General features: G+C 41.3%; 1 long non-coding RNA gene across 1 annotated transcript; it reads right to left on the bottom strand.

Moving 5' to 3' along the window:
• Positions 1–5457: 5457 nt before the first annotated feature.
• On the bottom strand, positions 5458–19216 carry LOC127801579 (uncharacterized). The gene is made up of 3 exons (XR_008023075.1): positions 18426–19216; positions 18103–18187; positions 5458–5929 (listed from the first exon to the last, which is right to left on the bottom strand). It is a non-coding gene; the product is annotated as an uncharacterized LOC127801579 (long non-coding RNA).
• Positions 19217–20715: the final 1499 nt, after the last annotated feature.

Below are 20715 nucleotides of genomic sequence, written 5' to 3'. Positions count from 1 at the left end.
GCCGATTCGGTTCGGTTAAACCGAATGCTTACCTTTACTTCGAACAATACATTGCAAAGCAGGAAATATGATCCTGAGAGCAAACAACTCGATGGACCGCGGTGGTGGTGGGTTCCTCAAATGAGGAAATTAAAAAGAAAAGTGCTATTAGTACACCTTTGTGTACACCTTGGACTACATAAAGGTATACCAATGACAAAAAGGTCCCTCATGAGGCGCATAGAGATGCGTGAGGCACATGTGAGGTGTAGGGTATTTTGGTCATAATACCCCTTTATGTAATCCAAGATGTACAAAATAGTTGTATATCTAGCATGATTCAATTAAAAATAAATTTAACCTCAAAACTAATGACTCGTTATATGCATTACTAGGCAGCCAGAAATAGGATCGCAAGCGCGAGACGGTTGCGGTGAGTGCCCCCCCCCCCCCCAAATGAGTATAAAACGGGTCCACAGTTTGTTTTGCCCAGTTGCCGCTACATTCAAATCGTCGAATCGCAATCTTCGCAAGCAAGTTTCCTTCCTCTCTCTCTCTATCTCTCTAACGGTTGAAAATTCTCCTCGAGGATCTCCTCTCGATCCCAATCCCAATTTGTTCAAATTGACATAGAAGACAATGAGCTTCAACTCTACTCGCTCTGCCAACTCTGGTTCTAGATCGAAGCGTAGCTTCAATTGGCTCTCTACAAACCCTTCGAAGACTACTTGGAAAACCCTAGGCATGGCTTGGGGTTCCAATTCTCGTTCCTCCTCCCGCTCCTCCTTTCGCAATTCGCCTTTCTCTGATTTCGGTAGGTCCTCTCTCTCTCTCTCTCTGTGTGCTTTGATTGCTTTCGTTGATGGTTTTCGCATGCTGGTATAGCTTATTTTCGGTAGGTTTTCACAACATATCCAACGGTACGGAACCTGTAAGAACTAGGGTTTGGCAATTCCATCGTCACGAGAGAATTCTCCATCTCTGTAGACATAGCAAACACGTTTAGGCAATAAGCCATTTTAGTAGCAAAAATGCGATTTGAGAGTTCAATTTCGGCAGGTCCTCTCTTTCTCACTCTCTCTCTCTCTCTCTCTCTCTCTCTCTTTGTACTTTGATTGCTTTCGTTGATGGTTTTCGCATGCTGGTATAGCTTATTTGTTCAAATTGACATACAAGACAATGAAATCGTAAGAGCAGCATTTGGTATGCAATTTGTGAGTTGGCTTCCAGAATTTAAGGCTCGTGGTGTTAGGGGGTCAGGTAATGATGTGTGATTGCTTTGGGCAGATTGAAAGTATCAGGTGATCTTCTGTTTTTATGAGTTCTACTCCTGATCGCATTTTTGGGTCTTTATTTATTGAAGTTAGTTTAAGGTGGGGTTGGAGATACAGTAACCCATGTCTTCTTTAGTGTCTCCATGCTGTCTTTGATAGTTTGAGTGGTTTGAGTTGAGGAGAAGCAGTTTGTTTTTTATCTTTCCATGGGAAAATGTGGTTGAACTTGGAAGAATTGGGTCTCCAATGTCATGTTCCTGTTTTTGAATATTCAGTGCAATCAAGCTTCAGGTGAAATTCTGGTTTGGCATCAGCCTCTCCTTGCTATTTTTCATTGTCTAGGTGTGATGATTTCTTGATGCATCTCGGTATCGATTATGTCATGGGGGTTCTGATTTCAGTATCTCGTTCTCTGTCTAGTTTAGGATTTCTTGAGGTTGTTTGTGTTAGGAAAGGTTGTTGTATCCCTGCTTCTAGTGTCCTTGCTTTTATGCATTAATGTAACATATAATCTATCCTTCAAAAAAAAAAAAAAAGGATGGTCTACTCTCTTGTTGCTGTTTTTATTACAACTATCATGAGTGTGTTCTACAAACCACTTTCTTAGCTATTTTAGAACTTTTGTCCTTATCTTTGGTTTTTTGGTTCACCTATCTCCCACTTTTTCTTTTTGAAATATATGCATTTTCTCCATTTATTGTTGATATGAGGTGAATTGACTATATCGTAACTTTAACCTGCTTAATAATATTCAATGATCTTTCATTTGACTTTGGAGGTAATTGAGTGGGTTTATGACTACTGACAAGGTTCACAATTGCATGTACGAATTCATTACAAAGAAGTAATGGTTTGGTTCCAACCAGATTCTATCAGAATATTCTGTTGTTAAAGGAGATAATTTATTTGAAGCTGGAAACAAGCACACTGGAGAGTCGTTCGAAGTTCCTTCTTTGATATTACTTATGTTGTATTTTTTTTCGTTAACCATATCAGCTTAGTTAGAATTGTTCTTCCACTTCTTGGCCTTGGTAATGATCATGTTTGCTGATATTGTATGTGGATTGTGTAGGTGACAACTGCTAGATTCTTGGATGTTTTTGCCCTCTGCTTGAGTCAGAATTCAGTTTTTGCTAGTTCTCTTGACAGACTTATTTCAGGAAGACCGTCCTCAACTGGATACCTACAGTCGTTAACTGAGAAGAGAGCTAGCATTTCGTATACCAAAGATGATGAGTCAATCATAGATGCTACTCCATATGACAACTCAAGTTGTCCTAATATTCAGAACAAGAAGTTACTACATTAGCCAGTAAATCTGCGAAAGGAATATGAGCTTCCTCTCATGCCACCTTGGTTTGTTCATTGGTTTATTGTTCTCTTTTTTCTTTCTCGCAAGTGAACGGAATCGCAACAAGTAATATAATGATGAATCAAGTATCGTTCCCACGAGGATTAGCTTTTAATCCCTACTTTAACCACTATTAACTTTAATTAGTCACACACAATCAAAAGAATACTCAATGGAAGTTTTATATAAGTTAAAACTAACTCACCAAAAGGAAAACACAAAATAACTCTTTAGGTTTTAAATATAGCAATCTAATGCACTAGGGTTCATGAATCCACCATAGTTCTATAAATGGTTAAATCTTTCAGTGATCGGGTTTCATAATTCTTGCTTTGAGATGAAAATCAATAATCCTAAGTTAATCAAAAGCCTCTCTCGATGGTCAATCGAATCTATGCTCACATATGAGATTAATTATCTCTAATTAATCTGCAAATATACAAACATGCATTTATCCACAATGATCATCAAAATAAGATTTCACAAGGCATAACGGCATCTCTACCTATTATCGAACCTTATGTCGTTTATTATCAAGTGCTAATTTATATTGAATCTCTCAAAAGCAATATAAATCACAAACACGTTCTAAGGGCGGCCAAGCATTAAAACGGAATTAGTGCATAACAAACGATCAACTCAAAAGACAAGAATAAAATAAAACCTAACTACTTTTAATTAAACCAACATTGAACTAGGTTTCATCAATCACCCTAGCCATAAAGTACTTAGCCTAACATAGTTTCAAACAACGAAAGAGTAATAAAAACGGAGTTCATGATGTTGTAAAGAAGAAAGAACAGAAAAATAAAACCAAAAACCGAAGATCTTCAAGAAAATCTCCTCTTTTTGCCTCGACTTGTCGTCTTCTCCTCCCTTCCAAAAGTGATTAATCTTTCTTAAATGAACCTTTATATAGTTCACTTTAGGTTATCAAAGTCCTACACCTTGAAGGAGTCAATCTCTCTTTTATTTGGATTGAAACGGGTTTAAAACGGGCTTAAAACGAAGCTTTGAACCTTACTGCGGTCATACCGTGGTATGTTTGTTGCTGCAGACCCATGAGCTCCAGAAAGCAAATCCTAAAGTGGTCCTACAGCAGTATGCATTCCCCTGTAGGACAGTGAGCTCCAGCAACTAAATCTTACAGCGGTCTTACAGCGGTATGCATACCATTATAAGCCCGCCAGCCTTCTTCTTTTTGCTTCTTTCTTCATCATCTTCCACTTTTTGCTCGATACTCTTTTGCTTTCTTTTAATTCGATACCCGACCATGCCTCCAAGCTTCATTTCACTCCCATCATATGGCAAAATCATTATTTTTGCTCCATATTCGCTTTAACACATGCTCCACATCTATATAAGCATATATAGAACCAAATCAAGTAGAAATCATGTTTATTGAATGTATAAATGCTAAGTTTATAGAACAAAATAAGTGTATAAAAGACACTTATCATTTATCCTTACTGGCAAGTTAGCAGGATTTTACAACTCAATTGGTATTTTTTTTAGGTCTTTATTCTCTACTCCAATCTTAACCTTGGTTTTTTCTTTTTTCTTTTTATTTTGTCTTCCTTGTGACTAGATTCTAGCGGTGAAGGGTCCCTATCAATTGTCATTGACGTTCCACTTGGCTTCTTGAGGAAATTGGTTGTTGAAGTCAAGTGAAAGACAAAGAAAGCTGGCAAGCTTGGTACAATAGGACTAGATCAGGACTATGGCAAGCTTGGTACAATAGGACTAGATCAGGACTATTTGTGTAATAGGCCAGCACTGCTGTATGTATATTGAATGAGATAATTTTTGGTGCATCGGATAAAGCGGTTGATGCTTTTGCAAGGATGTTTGAAGGGTGTAGGTTAAGAATGGAGAAGATGGAAGGATGTCATGCAATGTTTGATGAGATTCAAGCTGGCAAGTTTGAACAACCTATGCCTTCTGCATCATTTTGGAAGTTTTCTTAGGACAATGGTGCAAGAAATCATCTGATTGCTTCCATTGGAAGCATTTTACATGAATACCTATCTTTTGAAGTTTGGACTCTACCCTTAAGAGCATAAATCTTCCCTTCAGCAGCCTGACGGGGAAGTTGAAGATATTAATTTGCACTTCTTCCATGATGCTGCCCTTTTACACTAGGAAATAACATTTTCTTCACTATAGCTACGCATAAATATTTAGTAGTTTCGACCAGTTTGTCTAATGTTGAATTACATACCAATCAAATCTTTAGTACATGAACTCAGTATGAAATCCAATGAGGGTGTGTTGAGTGTCATATCTCTTTGGACCCTTAATTTTAGGGCGCACGATGTAACGCCCCGCTCCCACTTACGGGTGTTACTCGTGAACAATTACCCGAATTGTCCACCTGCCCGGTCTTTTGATGAAGGGCGGACAATGTTTCAAGAAGAAACGCCCTAGGTGGGAACTAGGCTCGTCCTTCCCTTCCCTTCCCTTAAAACCCCAGGATTTACTAGCAGAATTGGGCTTTAAACCACACCGCGTTTGGTTTAAAAGAAATCTCACGAAGACGCCCAATCATTATTTTCTCATTTGAATTTAATTCTTTTCCGACCAAGAATTTTTACTGGGCTCCAAAAATCACCATTTAAACCAATCCATTGATGGATCACCAATTTTGGAGGAAAACTCATCATTTTCAAATTTTCAAAATTTCGGCATTAATCTCCAAAATGCCCGAAAAATCCCTTTATTTTGAAAATTCCTCTGGGGCCCAAATTCAATTAAGAAATGCCCCAAAATTCCCCAATTTTTCCAATTTTTTAAAAACAATTGGCCGGCGGGGCCCGCTAGCCCGCACGGGGCCCCGCTGGTCGCTGGCCGCACGGGCATGCCGCGCGCGCCAGCGCGGCTGGCTGCGGGCGCGGCCGCCTTGCTGCCTGCTGCAGCTGCTGGCCGCTGGCTGCTCCTTCACTTCTATTCTTTTTTTTTTCTTTTTTTTTTTCTCTTCTTCTTGGGCCTCCTAACCCAAAATTTCCAGAAATTAAAATGAATAAATAAACTTCATTTTCCTTCAATTTTTAGCCTCTATTTCTCCAAAATCAAGGCTTAAACCATGCTCTTGATGTTTCCATAACATACATCAACCATCCACAAATTTGCCACAAAAGCTTACAAGAAAATATCCATCTTCTTCTTCTACAAGGCTTACACAATAAAGTGGAAAATATTACATCTAACCTTATTTGTGGAGGTTCATACACATGAAACCAAAATGAAACATAATTTATTTTACATTTCAACCAAAATATATAGCCATTTCCCTCCCATTTCACCTTTCCCTTGAGGCTTTCAACACCTACAAAGAGGTTCAACAAACCTCATGAGCTCAAAAGCTCAGTAAGGGTGCACATGTAAAGTAAATACAAGCATAACAAGTCTATGTAATGCAAATGCATGCAAGCATGATTAGGTTATTCCATCCTCACAGCCCAACATGGTTTGAGTCATCAACCCACCATTTCTTTCCCACCCCATGGCCATAGGTCTCATGAACAAATAAAGCATGCAAAGAATTACATAAAAGTTTATGCAACCTACTTACAATGCAATGCAAGGCCTCCTCCACATGGGGCCATCCCTTACCTCATTCTTGAATATTTAAATCTTTATTTCAAGAGAGCTTCCATCTTCATCTTCTTCCATCTAAGATGACATTCCAACTTGTCACTCACTTTGCATACAAGAATACCAAATAGAGAAGAAGAAGAATGGAACATACCTTGATTTGATCTTCATTTCTTCTCCATTCTTTCCTTTCTTCTTCATTTCTTTCATCTTCTCCCTTTCTTCTTTCTTTCATTCTCTCTACAAATGGCCAAAAGGGAGACAAGTCTTCCACACTTGCCATTTTATACTATCCTTTCCCATTTTCAAGAATGGATCTCCACCATCCATTCAAAGCACAATCCATGTGCTTAAGGAGAATTAAATCTCCACCACTCATTTCAAATAAACAAGTTTCCTCTCTTGGAGAAAACACAATCCATGCTCTTCATCTTGATTAATCTCATCCATTGGATTATTTTGCCTTTTCAAGATTTAAGCATAACCATTGGATCACTTGGACATTTCTTTTTCTTTCTCATTTACTTTAATGAGACAATTATATGTCATTTTCAAGACTTAATCCAAGCCATTGGATATATTTCACCATTTTCAAGACTTGATCCTAACCCTTGGATCACTTGGAGATTTCTATTTATTTCTCATTTAAATAAATCCTCCCATTTTCACTCATAAATGAGTGACTAATTTCCATTTCTTTCCCATTTAAATTAATGAGACTAATTTCACATCCATCACACTTGAGAGACATAATTCCCTCATTTTTCATTTATATAAATCACCATATTTTCAAGCATTAATGGGTGACCATTTTCCATTCCATTTATTTAATTCACCATAATTTCAAACATTAATGGTGACTATTTTTCCATTTCATTTGGATTTTCTTTAATCCAACACCATAATGTCTCTCATTAAATGCTTGAAAGACCAATTATCCTTTTTTTTTATTTAATTAAATCTCCCATTTATACTTGAACCACAAAATGCCAAGTGTCACAACATGACACTAACCTTGGCTTTCAAGTTTAATCTCATCTCTCCAAGTGGCGTTACCACATTAATTCACAACTTAGGGAAAATATAATTATTCTCCTCAAATAATTTAATATCCACCATTTTCCCTATTTTCAATATTAAATTTCCTTTATGGAATTAAATTCCAAATTTCCCAAATACTCTTTGTGAATTTATTAATCCCATATATCTCACATAAATTCCAAATTGGGATTTTTATTCACTTACACATCTAATTCCACATAGGAATTATGTTTAATTTATCAAAATACCCTTTATTAGATTTCTCTATCCAAATTACTAAAATACCCCTCTTATAGGGCACCCTCAATCTCAAGGATCCAACACCTTCTCAAGGGCATTTTTGGAATTTTCTCACTTTCTTTCTCATTCTTTTAACACCTGTAACACCGGGTGTTACACACGATATGCATGAAAAGTTGATTATAGGTATTTAGATAGGTCATGAGCCTTTAAGTTGGTAGTATTTCTATAATATATAAGATGGTTCCATTATTAAGGAATCTACTTGATACCACATGACTTGGGGGGAGAAAAGGAGATTTGCATCTATGTCTATTGGTTTTATAGGAATCTTAAGTAACACTGTTAAATTGCAAATGTTTGAAGTACATGAAATTGATACTGGTGTTATTATATCAACAGGTGTTATTATTAGTGGGATATGCATTTTTAGTTTGTGCCTTGTCACAAAATATTGCCGTTATTGGAGGAACCGGTATGGGTGTTGGATTGTGCCTCTTTAGGTATTTCTTTTAGAATTCTAAAGTTTTTAGAACATTTATTCTTTATAGAATGCTGTTCTAATTCCCTCGTGGATTTTGTTTTTCTAAATGCCATTGATAGATGTTATCCTCCCGAGTATTTTGAACTTGCAAAAACTTTAATATGTTATGCTTTTATTTAAGAACTTAGATTCACCCATAATTATTTTTCTTTTGCTTTTCTTTTATTTAATTAGTTGCGATTCTTGCTGTCCCCATAATTTTTCATTTTGGTTAGCGAAAAATTGTGATTTTGTGGCTAAATGAAATTGTACAGATGTGACATTATTGTACAAATACACATTCTTTTTTAGGGTGATAGAGACAGTAGCAGAAGTTCATTATCCTTGCTTATTGGATTATTATCTGGACCCTAATTATTTAATGGTTAATCATGCTTCCCACCTGAGGTTCATTAGGGAGCCTATATGAACTTGGCAATAACTTCTCATATGTGATCTGTTCACAGGTGTTTCATCGCTATCATCGCTACTATTATTACTAACACTTGGATTGCATGACTTGGAGACATATGTCCCACATCTTAGTCTTAGTGAAAGCAATTCTTTATTGATGCTTGGAGGTTATGGGGTTTTTGGACACTCTAAATCATCTTACTGATGATTAGCTATGTCTTGATCATTCAATAGTTAATCATGCTTCCACATGAGGTTCATTAAGACTTGTTGAAATTGGCGGTCACTTCTAATCTTCTATTTTATTGAATATTGATGGATTTTTGTTAGTATCATTATGATTAATAGTTATAACAATTAAATATTGCCTTAAGAGGTATATTATATAGGGTACCATGTAAATTATACATACTTATTGTTGAAAATAAATTGAGACACATATATCAGTTCCCACACCTTGCATAAGACATTGGTGAAGAACTCAATATTGATATATGCTTTAGTTGATTGCTAGCCTTCACAAAGCAATATCAAACCAAGTATAATTCGTCTATAGCAATGTTTCATAATAACGGATGGCAACTTAGTTATATGATAGGAGATAATTTTGACCATGTGAGCTACTATCCTAGCAATTTTCACGAAGATGGCACTGATTATGTAGCCTCCTTTGTTCTCAAGTTTTTGTTGTGTTTTTGGTTGTTATAACTTTAAGTCAGTTTGGATAACCTGTTTGTCGTTAAATATGGTTTGGTTTTATAGGAATATTAAGTAACACTATTGAAATGTAGATGTTTGAAGTACATGGAATTGATAGTGGTGTTATCATGGGAACTAGGCTTCGTCCTTCCCTTCGCTCCACTCAGGAATCGGTTCCAACTCAAATAAGAAAAATCCAGCGGACCAAGACCCGAAACCTGAGTGAGCTTCACCTCTCTTCAGCTCACCCCATAGCAAGCCAGAGGTGACCCAGGCACAAAACTAGCATACAAACACTTCGCTGAGTATTGGGGATTTAAGAGAACATACCTTGCTGATCTTGACTCGGTCCGAAACTTGGCTTTACCGACTATGCCACATTCAACAAGCAATCTCACAGGTACACCACACTAGTCCTCCATATGGCCACAGGTACACTAGATCTTGCATCGCATAAGATATAACCACTACATGTCAATGCAACATAAAAACATTATCAGACATATTTACCAACTTGCAAGGCCACCTCCACATGGGGCCGTCCCTTACCTGGCTCGAAGCCTCATCTCTGCCTCGGCAAGAACGCCAACCCGAACTCCGAGCTCTTCTAGGATCATTGCTTTCTCAGTCGAACCTAGAGGCAAACACATAAAAACCCAACCCATTAACATCCGGCATTAACCTAATGCCCTCAATTTCCCCACACATTGCAAAATCACCATCAACACTATCTCCAAACAACCAACCACGGAATACATCAGCCATTTAATAATTTTCAAACAACCTCACCCGAGGGTTCAATCCAATCAATACTACACAATTCAGTATCTCAAATAAGGGTAATTAACTCGAAAAAAAAATTAATTAATTACCTTAACCAATCTAGAGGACAAATTTGAAAAATGCCCAACCCAGTAATGCCTCATGGGAGGCCACCTTGTGCTCAAAACCCCATTTCCGAGCTTCTGGCACGCCCATCGAGCCCCAAAATACTTTCCAGACTTTTCTCCATTTTTTTGGGATTTTCTAGCTATTTTCCCCTTATTTTCTCATTTTTCATTATTTTCTTCTCTTTTCTCCTTTCTTCTTCACCTCCACTATTCTTTTTCTTCATGCGTCCGTCTTCTTCTTCTACCATGGTCAACTTGTGCCAGCTCCTCCAGCCGCCTGCCGTCGCTGCTGCTCCCGCCGCCGCCGTCGACCCTGCATCGGCCCCCGTTGGCGGCTAGCACCATCGCGCGCCTTGCCTATGCGCAACCAGGCCCACTACAACCAGCGGCCATTGACGGCCGCTGGAGCTTCCAATGTCGTGGCTAAAGCCTCTTAAAGCTGCTGGCACCGCCGATCCTTGCTGCTGTTACAACGCTGGCCTTCCTCACGGCCATCAGCCTCTATCGCAAGGCCTTGACATAAGCCTCCCGATCGCTGCCGCCTCCCTCACATGTCGGCCATGGCTGCATTCGATCGGCCATCTCCGCATCTCTCCCTCGCGATCACTCTCTCTCTCAATCGCTCGATCTCTCTCGGCCGATCTCGTGATGCCTCGACCCTGCTCTCTCTCATTTCCATCTCTCGACCATTTCTCCACCTCACACGAGCTCTCTGTTTTTTTTTTTAAATTTCCAGAGACACACATGAGGAAGCTTCCTCTCCCTTTTTACACGCACACATTGATATACATATATATATATATAATACATAAATTACATATTAACCCCCATTAATCATATTAATTCCACTTAGGAATTTAATTACACTTGAGGATTTTTATAAATAGCACTTGGACCCTTCAATGCTTTAATTAATTACTCTTAAGCCACACAATAACTTAATTTCTCAAAAAGTAATTGTCAACATTTACTCGGGAATATCGATTTCATCCCTGCGCCTGCACGGGACCTTTATTCGACCTGAAAATACGTAAGGGTTGCCTTACTCAAAAAATCAAACCACCCCTAGGGTCCCCTCAGCTACTAGGAGGTCCCCTCCGACTATTCGGTATTGGCACCCACTCGGGCTTATACAGAATTATTTTCGAAAATTATTTTCAATCGGATCGCTTCCAGCGTCCTTAATCTCATCTCAAGACGCTCATCAATCTCTTGCCCTCTTCCCTAGACATCCAAGTCCCGAGGCACTCCTAGCCGTTAATTCGGCAATTTCATTAATTAATTTATCGAGATTGACGTTTGGGCTTTCTGGACCACTCGGGGTCCTGACAAAATAATCCAAAAATTATTTATTTTCAACACCATATAATACCGGGTATTACATTCCACCCTCCTTAAAGAATTTCGTCCTTGAAATTCACTTTACCTTACTTTTCAGCCCAAGCCAATCACATTCTCAGGCTACCTGCCAAATTCCCATGCTCGAGAATTTCGTAGCCAAACCATTTCTCAGCCTTTACCTGAGGTTATTCCCATCTCAAGGATTCACTTAAGCATTTGATCCTCCGCCTCTCGAGGACATTTATCAACCGAACACTGCTTTGGCCTCTCGCCAAACCGCACCACTGGTCGCTGGTCATGCTTACTGCAACGACATTCATCTCCAGATGAATTTTCTCTGCCTCGAAGCATCGCTTTACAGGTTTATTTCCCATTTCCCCTTTTTCGCATCAACTGAAACAACTCTCACTAACATTGCATTACTGATCAGTCTACCACGATTTTACGCCGATCACACACGGCAACGTTTCCCACTGCCAATCACACATGGCCACGATTTTACACTAGTCCAACCAGCAACGTCTTAGCAATGATCATCAGTCGCAATGTTTCTTTTAGTGCCCACATGACACTCAGACACCCATTTATCATGGCACACTGCCATTTATTACAAGCATGTAGAGTTTGAGTCGATCCTTATGGCAACCTCTCATTACCGATTAATTAACCATGTTAGCACTACATGAGAAGCAACCATTTGGCCCACCCAGCAAACTTCGACCATTTCATACATGGTCTTCTACCTTGACCAGCCGACCCTCATTTATCGATACGATTACGTATAATCGACATACCCAACACCATGCCAGGTACTTACACATTTCGATCGTACGTGCACTACCCGAGTCCACCTCGAGCCTGGCGATGCACGGCTCATCACACTCTCGCCTCGAGCTTAACCATGCTCGGGCCACCACCTTCTCCCAACCAGGAGTTCTTCACATTAAGCACACAGAGACACTTAGGCCTTTCTTACTAGCCAATATCACACGCTAGTAGGGGTCTCATACACATACCAGGGAACTCTTCACTGAGTAACTCCATTTAATACTTCACCCAATTCAGCTTTCGCAATCATGCCCCATGCTAGGCCTTACCTTGGCTAATAAACCCTATCGCGAGTCAAGGATCCTACCACTTCGCTTAAGGTCACAGAACCATTAATCGGCCCTCGTCATCACCCACGGTGCGTGGCATAAGTGATTGGCTTATTACCATCTGCACAATCACTTATTGCATTGCACCAGTAGGATGACTCGTGCCTTTGGTCCATACCACAACAAGCTAACATGGTTACATCCCCACTCTTGTAGCAGTCTTCTAGCCAAATTTACTCGCCCAGCTTCAATTTCATTGGAACTTTTCAAATCTCACCATTTCTCAACAAAGCCTCTTACTCTTGAGGCACGAAACTTTTTGACAATCCCAAAATCAGGTTCATTCTCAATTTACGATAAACACCTGATTTAAACCATGCATAATGGTTACCTTTAATCTTCTTGACAACATCTTTTCCCTGACAGCAACGATGACACCACCATGCCATCTCAAAAGACTCATTGCTCCTTGAATCTTACTGGTCATCGCAACCAGCACGCCCCCACTCTTAGGCTGCCTTCCTCATATCACTTTGCTATGCTGATAACAGCTAGCTAATTCCCTAAGAGACTTTGGCTTCTTCCGAATTTTGCTTGTACCTTTTGCTTCAACTGGCTCACATCACCTAGTGAGCGACCACATTGTCTTTAATGCCACCGTCATCGATTAGGATAACCTCTTGCCATCGCTTGGCGCCACATCCAGCCACAACCACGACTCCATAGCCACTTACGCCACCGATTGACTACTTTCACGACGCCACACGACCATGGCAGCCACTACTTGCCACTGCCAATATCACCGGTCGACGCCTTCGGTCGCCACTGGCTACCCTCAGCCGGTCACCAATCGGCTCCACTAGCTGATTTCCTTTTACAACCGTTAACCTTTAGCCACGAGGTTAAATCTCATCAATTGCCCCCATACCCAGGCATCCCTCTAGCTGTATCACTCACAACTATCAGGTGATTTCATCACCTAAACACCATTCTTGGGATCCAATCCTGTCCCATAAGCTCTTCTTTCGACCTCTCGTCACCCGCTGGCGACATCTTAAATTTTCCCTCATCTTCCATCTAATCGACTCGATTAGCTCTAGCCGGATCACCCGGCTTACAACCAACACATGCTTCCTCCAAACACTACACTTGCAATCATCAACTATGACTTCGATTTAAAGTCCACCCACTGGAAATCACCCCTGCCACTCCTATGGAACTCACACTTCCACTCAATGCCATAGGACTCATCTTCCTACTCAGGCACTTGCCATCACGCTGGCTTTCCCCTGGTGATCCCTCCTATTAGAGTTGTAGTGCCTTAGGAGGTTTATCTAGTGTTGTGGCCCCATACTCAACCTTTCTTAGGAGAACATCTCAAGTTCTTTCCAAGCCACATCTCAGCACTACCATCTTTAACTCCCGTAACTCCCGCTACGGAGTAACACTCCTTCAAGCAGCACAATTCTACCCTGACCAATCATCTTTTATCACCTTGGATCTTTTTCTTAAGATTCACCTGGTCTAACCACCAGGACTCACTGAACTTTTATGTACACGATCAATCAACAAGGCTTTACATCACAGTCCTCGAGCCTCACGCTCCCATCAGTGCCATCAGGTGCTACCACCTGGCAACTGATCCTGTGTCATCAACCGAAAACCCATCCAGTGCTACATGAGGATACTTCCTCATTTTCGCATTGACACATCAGGACTAACATTAGAATGTGCAATTGCGAGCCTTTATAGATTTTGAACCGTGCCTTATCCACGCGTTCAGCCTACCACTCACATTACTAGATTAGAGATCCCTTTACTTGAAACTTTTGCATGCTTCGATGATCCCATCTCATGGTTGGCTTTCATCTCGTAAGTCTCGCCCTCCACGGCACTTACGTAACATTCTTGAGTCATTCACCGACTCCACCAATCGACCCATCTTTTTGCATCACTGCAAGGTCACACGGGTCTCTCATCTCAATTTACCCGATCAACTTCGATCAAATTTAACCACAACTGCGTTAGCATCCTTTAGCAAGAAGCATCGCTACACGTCTTGTTTTCACATCACCAGGTATCACTCAATCAATTCACAAACCTTCTTACTACCAAGACAACAAAAGACACTACCAAGATTTTTCAACCCTCACGGAAATTTAGGTCTGGCCCAGACATAACCTACAGCATACCCTAGGTCTTCGACGTCTAATCGTCTCCACCGTAGACAGGTTACTCCACATAGAGGGCTGCAGTCCCTCCCGTGAACTAACCATCTATATCCAGTGGTCCTTAGCATTAGACCCGTTAACCGTAGGTATCAACTGTAGCATTTTTCCCATGCTGGACCCGTTTCTTTTTCACAGGTTTCTTTCTCAAACATCTCATAGATCTTTAGTCCCTGACCATCTGCATAGTCACTATGTTGCCCTGTGCTTGAGGCGCGCGCCAACACCTAGTCACCATCATCGTGTCGCCTTGTGCTTCAGAGAGTCAACACCCAATCATGTGTCACTCCCATATACTGGCCCAACACTGGTTCCCCATCGTATTGCCGTGTGCTCCAGAGAGTCAACACCCACTCATTATTACCGTGTGGCTCCCTTACACTGGCCCAACAACAGTTTCCAACAGCATGGCTCAGGTCCCACTCTGATTTGTTTCGCACTCCGTAGTGTGATTTTTAGCCTTTCAGTCACTCCTCTGATATCGAACTTGACATGACTACCTCGCCACGCTCGCAGCCACTATTCTTACCAGGCTTCTTACTTGGCAAAAATCTATTGGATCATTACCGCGTTCCACGTTTTCTCCTTAGGACTACTCTAGATGTCCTATCCCTAGCAGGAGATTCTCAGTCTCACCTGACCAAATTTTTTCTAAGGTGCTGCTCCAGCTCTTCGGGATCTGACCGTCACCTGCAGTTCACTAAATTGTTCAGGCCCATGGGCCACTCGCCCTCAACGCAAGCCAACTCATTAGTCCTCTGCCACATGGTCCATAGCATCAAATCCGTCACATCGAGCCTTGCACCCTTAGCATCAAGGTTACTTAAAGCCTTCCCGAGCTATGATGGTTCCGCCACCGTCTTACCAAAACCATCTTAGTTGGTTATCCTTGCCTTGATAACCTCAAGCTCATACCATGAGTCTCGATCCTCAAGACTCTACATCTCTTATCGCTTAAGAGACTCTCAAACAACAACCAACATGCTGAGCCTATCTCAAGCTCCGGTACCCATAACCATCGAGCACCTACCATTACCCTCCAGGTAAATTGAGACCTCTCGTCTCTCCTTGCACACCCATAGTGCATTCAGTCACGATGCCCAACTTGGCCTTCCAACATGCCTCACTCAGGCTCCCATGACTTGAAATTTAAAATTCAGGGCCTCCACATTGCTCACCATGCCCTTGCCCACTCGGCATCCAAAGTTGGCATTTCCATCGCGCGCATAGCCTATGGATATCCTGTGGCCACAATTCACTACCCTCGGCCCACACACTACTCATACCCTTCATTGGGTGACCTACACGTCTCCCATCAAGGGTCTCGAGACCTTAGACGTCATCACGACCCCAGGCATCATAATGAGGGTCTATTCACCTCTCATCTCCCAACCTTAGGCGTCCCACCTGACCCCTAGCGTCATAATGAGAGTTTTGATTGACCCCTCATCCATCACTCACATGAACGGTCTTTTGGCCCTTCACAACTAGGACTTCTAACCCAATGGCTCTCACACGCATATCAACGCATGCCCAACTTCTCAATCCCAGATCTGGATTCCCTTAGATTCCAGCTCGACTCACTTGGGACTTCCATCTCATGCAAACACCCACTAGGGTCGACTTACGACACGCCTATCATTCCCAAGGATAGACCTCGACTCATCATGAAACCAACTAGGGTCTACTCATACCCTAGGCACATCCCCTCTGGGATCATCATAACAATACGATCACATCGCATCACATACATTTAGCATCCCGACTCCCCTCAGAGTCCTTCCGGATGCTACTTACTTCATGCCGTCATTGGCCATGACATACAGATGCCTTACAGGCACACTCTCCATAGAGCCTCACTGACATCTCATCTCCTTGGGTCCTGAGCTAACTTCCACTTTAGCTCACTCTATCTCAAGCGCACAAGCCTTACTGCACCACTTTCAAGGGACAACTCTATTCCCTCGAACATGCTCGGCAATCCTGGCAAAAGGACGCTCTACTAATCCCCCATCGGATTAGTCATGCTTCAGCTTCGTGTCCCCACACGAGCCTCAACACCTTAATTTCAAGGAGCTCCTGTCCTTAAAACACTTCATATCCCCGAAATGCCACATTCGAGTTTTCTTGATACCAACACCCACACTCAGGTTTTTCGGTTCCTCATTGCTCAACCCGTATACCTCTCATAGGTATATCATCTCAATCGAGGGTATTTTCTCATCCCAAGAATAGGAATATCCAAACATACCATTGCAGACCTCAATGACTTGACCCAATCCCTTAGGGTTCTCGGTTCACATATCCAACTTTTAAGGTTATTGAACCAACCTTACATTGAAATCTCAAAATTTCAAATCAATTGTTCTCGACCCCAACTCAACAGTTAAGACATTTCGATTTACATTCAAATCATGCCAAACATCCTCTATTCCAAACTTTGGCAATTACTCACATTAATCACTTAACTGACCATACTTAACACTTAAACACGCTAGCTTTCCTCACTTATATAGCTAGCCATGCTCTGATACCAATTGTAATGACCCGCTTCCACTTACAGGCGCCACCGGTAAATAATCGACAGAATTACTCACCCGACAAACCACAACTGAAGGGTTGGACTATGTTTCAACAGGAAACGCCCTAGGTGGGAACTAGGCTTCGTCATTCCCTTCACTCCACTCAGGAATCGGTCCCAACTCAAATAAGAAAAATTCAGCGGACCAAGACCCGAAACCCGAGTGAGCTTCACCTCTCTTCAGCTCACCCCATAGCAAGCCAGAGGTGACCCAGGCATAAAGCTAGCATACAAACACTTCGCTGAGTATTGGGGATTTAAGAGAATATACCTTGCTAATCTTGACTCGGTCCGAAACTTGGCTTTACCGACTATGCCATATTCAACAAGTAATCTCACAATCATCTATCACACTATGATGATTACAACAATTAAATACCTTTAAGCTCAATAACACAGACATTTACTCACAAGAGTATACATACATCACGCCCCCTGGCTACATACAAGCAATATTAAAAATACATAACTCGGGCAACACAGCTAGTTGCCACAATGGCCTCCCGGCGCTATCCTTGCTTGCATCAGAACTTGCATCATCTATACATGAGGTAAAACCTCATGAGTCATAAAGACTCAATAAGGGTGCAATGCATGTAAACATGAATCTAATCATGTTTATGTATGCCAAATGCATGCAAATGAGGCTAGGTCCACTCATCCTCACAACCCACTAAGGTTTGAGGCATCAACCTATTAGCCCCTACCACACTAGTCCTCCATATGGCCACCGGTACACTAGATCTTGCATCGCATAAGATATAACCACTACATGCCAATGTAACATAAAAACATTATCAGACATATTTACCAACTTGCAAGGCCACCTCCACATGGGGCCGTCCCTTACCTGGCTCGAAGCCTCATCTCTGCATCGGCAAGAACGCCAGCCCGAACTCCGAGCTCTTCTAGGATCACTGCTTTCTCAGTCGAACCTAGAGGCAAACACACAAAAACCCAACCCATTAACATCTGGCATTAACCCAATGCCCTCAATTTCCCCACACATCGCAAAATCACCATCAACACTATCTCCAAACAACCAACCACGGCATACATCAGCTGTTTAATAATTTCCAAACAACCCCACCCGAGGGTTCAATCCAATCAATACTACACAATTCAGTATCTCAAATAAGGGAAATTAACTCGAAAAGAAATTTAATTAATTACCTCAACCAATCTGGAGGACAAATTCAAAAAATGCCCAACCCGACAATGACTCATGGGAGGCCGCCTTGTGATCAAAACCCCATTTCCGAGCTTCTGGCACGCCCATCGAGCCCCAAAATACTTTCCAGACTTTTCTCCCATTTTTTGGAGATTTTCTAGCTATTTTCCCCTTATTTTCTCATTTTTTATTATTTTCTTTTCTTTTATTTTTCTTTTCTTTTCTCCTTTCTTCTTCACCTCCACTGTTCTTCTTCTTCACGCGTTCGTCTTCTTCTTCTACCATGGCTGACCTGCGCCAGCTCCTCCAGCCGCCTGCCGCCTACCGTCACTACTGCTCGCGCCACCGTCGCCAACCCTACATCGGCCGCCGTTGGCGGCTAGCACCATCGCGCGCCTTGCCTATGCGCGACCAGGCCCATTACAACCAGCGGCCATTGACGGCCGCTGGAGCTTCCAATGTCACGGCTAAAGCCTCTTGAAGCTGCTGGCACCGCCGATCCCTGCTGCTGTTGCAATGCTGGCCTTCCTCACGACCATCAGCCTCTATCGTAAGGCCTTGACGTGAGCCTCCCAATCGCTGCCGCCTCCCTCGCACGTCGGCCATGGCTGCACTCGATCGGCCATCTCTGCATCTCTCCCTCGCGATCACTCTCTCAATCGCTCGATCTCTCTTGGCCGATCTCGTGATGCCTCGGCCCTGCTCTCTCTCATTTCCATCTCTCGGCCATTTCTCCACCTCACACGAGCTCTCTGTTTTTTTTTTTAAATTTCCAGAGACACGCATGAGGAAGCTTCAAGGAAGCTTCCTCTCCCTTTTTACACGCACACCCTGATATACATATATATATATAATACATAAATTACATATTAACCCCCATTAATCATATTAATTCCACTTAGAAATTTAATTACACTTGAGGATTTTTATAAATAGCACTTGGACCCTTCAATGCTTTAATTAATTACTCTTAAGCCACACAATAACTTAATTTCTCAAAAAGTAATTGTCGACATTTACTCGGGAATATCGATTTCATCCCTGCACCTGCACGGGACCTTTATTCGACCTGAAAATACTTAAGGGTTGCCTTACTCAGAAAATTGAACCACCCCTAGGGTCTCCTTAGCTACTAGGAAGTCCCCTCTGACTATTCGGTATTGGCACCCACTCGGGTTTATACAGAATTATTTCCAAAAATTATTTCCAGTCGGACCGCTTCCAGCGTCCTTAATCTCATCTCGAGACGCTCATCAATCTCTTGCCCTCTTCCTTGGACATCCAAGTCCCGAGGCACTCCTAGCCGTCAATTCGGCAATTTCATTAATTAATTTATCGAGATTGACCATTGGGCTTTCCGGACCACTTGGGGTCCTGACAAAATAATCCAAAAATTATCTATTTTCAACACCATGTAATACTGGGTATTACAATTTTGGTTTAGTATATATTTGATGAGGTTGGGGTGACAAAATTACATTAACAAATGAGAAATAAATAACAGTTAAATGTTGCCTTAAGGGCTATATTATATGGGGTACCATGTAGGTTATACATACTTATTGTTTAAAATAAATTGAGGCACATATATTACTAGCCACACCTTCAATAAGACATTGGTGAGTAACTGAATATTGATATATGTTTTAGTTGATTGCTAGCCTTCACAATGCAAGATCTAACCAAGTATAATTTATCTATGGCATTATTTCATAATAACTGATGATAACTTTGTTCTATGATAGGAGATAATTTTGACCATGTGTGCTACTATCCTTGCAATTTTCACGAGAATGGCACTGATTATGTTGTCTCATTTGTTCTCGAATTTCTGTTATGTTTTTGGCTGTTGTAATTTTGAGTGTGTTTAGATAACTAGTTTGTAGTTAAATATGATTTAGTTTTATAGAAATCATAACACTATTGAATTGCATATGTTTGAAGTACTTGGAATTAATACCGGTGTTATTATGTCAAGAGGTATTGTTATTGGTGGGATAAGCATGTTTAGTCTGTGCCTTGTCACCTAAAATTCTGCCATTGTTAGAGGAACCGATATGGGTGTTGGATTATGCCTCTTAAGTATTTCTTTCAAGATTCTAAAGTTTCTAGCATTTATTCTTTATAGAATGCTGTTATGATTCCTATGTGGATTTTGTTTTTCTAAATGGCGTTGACAGATGTTATCCTCCTGAGTTTTTTTAATTTGCAGAAAGTATAATATGCTGTCTTTTTATTTAAGAACTCAGATTCACCCATAACTATTTTTCTTTTACTTTCCTTCTATTTAAT

Source organism: Diospyros lotus, chromosome 5 (assembly GCF_014633365.1).
Source record: "Diospyros lotus cultivar Yz01 chromosome 5, ASM1463336v1, whole genome shotgun sequence".
NCBI classification, from domain to species: Eukaryota; Viridiplantae; Streptophyta; class Magnoliopsida; order Ericales; family Ebenaceae; genus Diospyros; species Diospyros lotus.
This window is presented reverse-complemented; position numbering and strand designations above follow the sequence as displayed.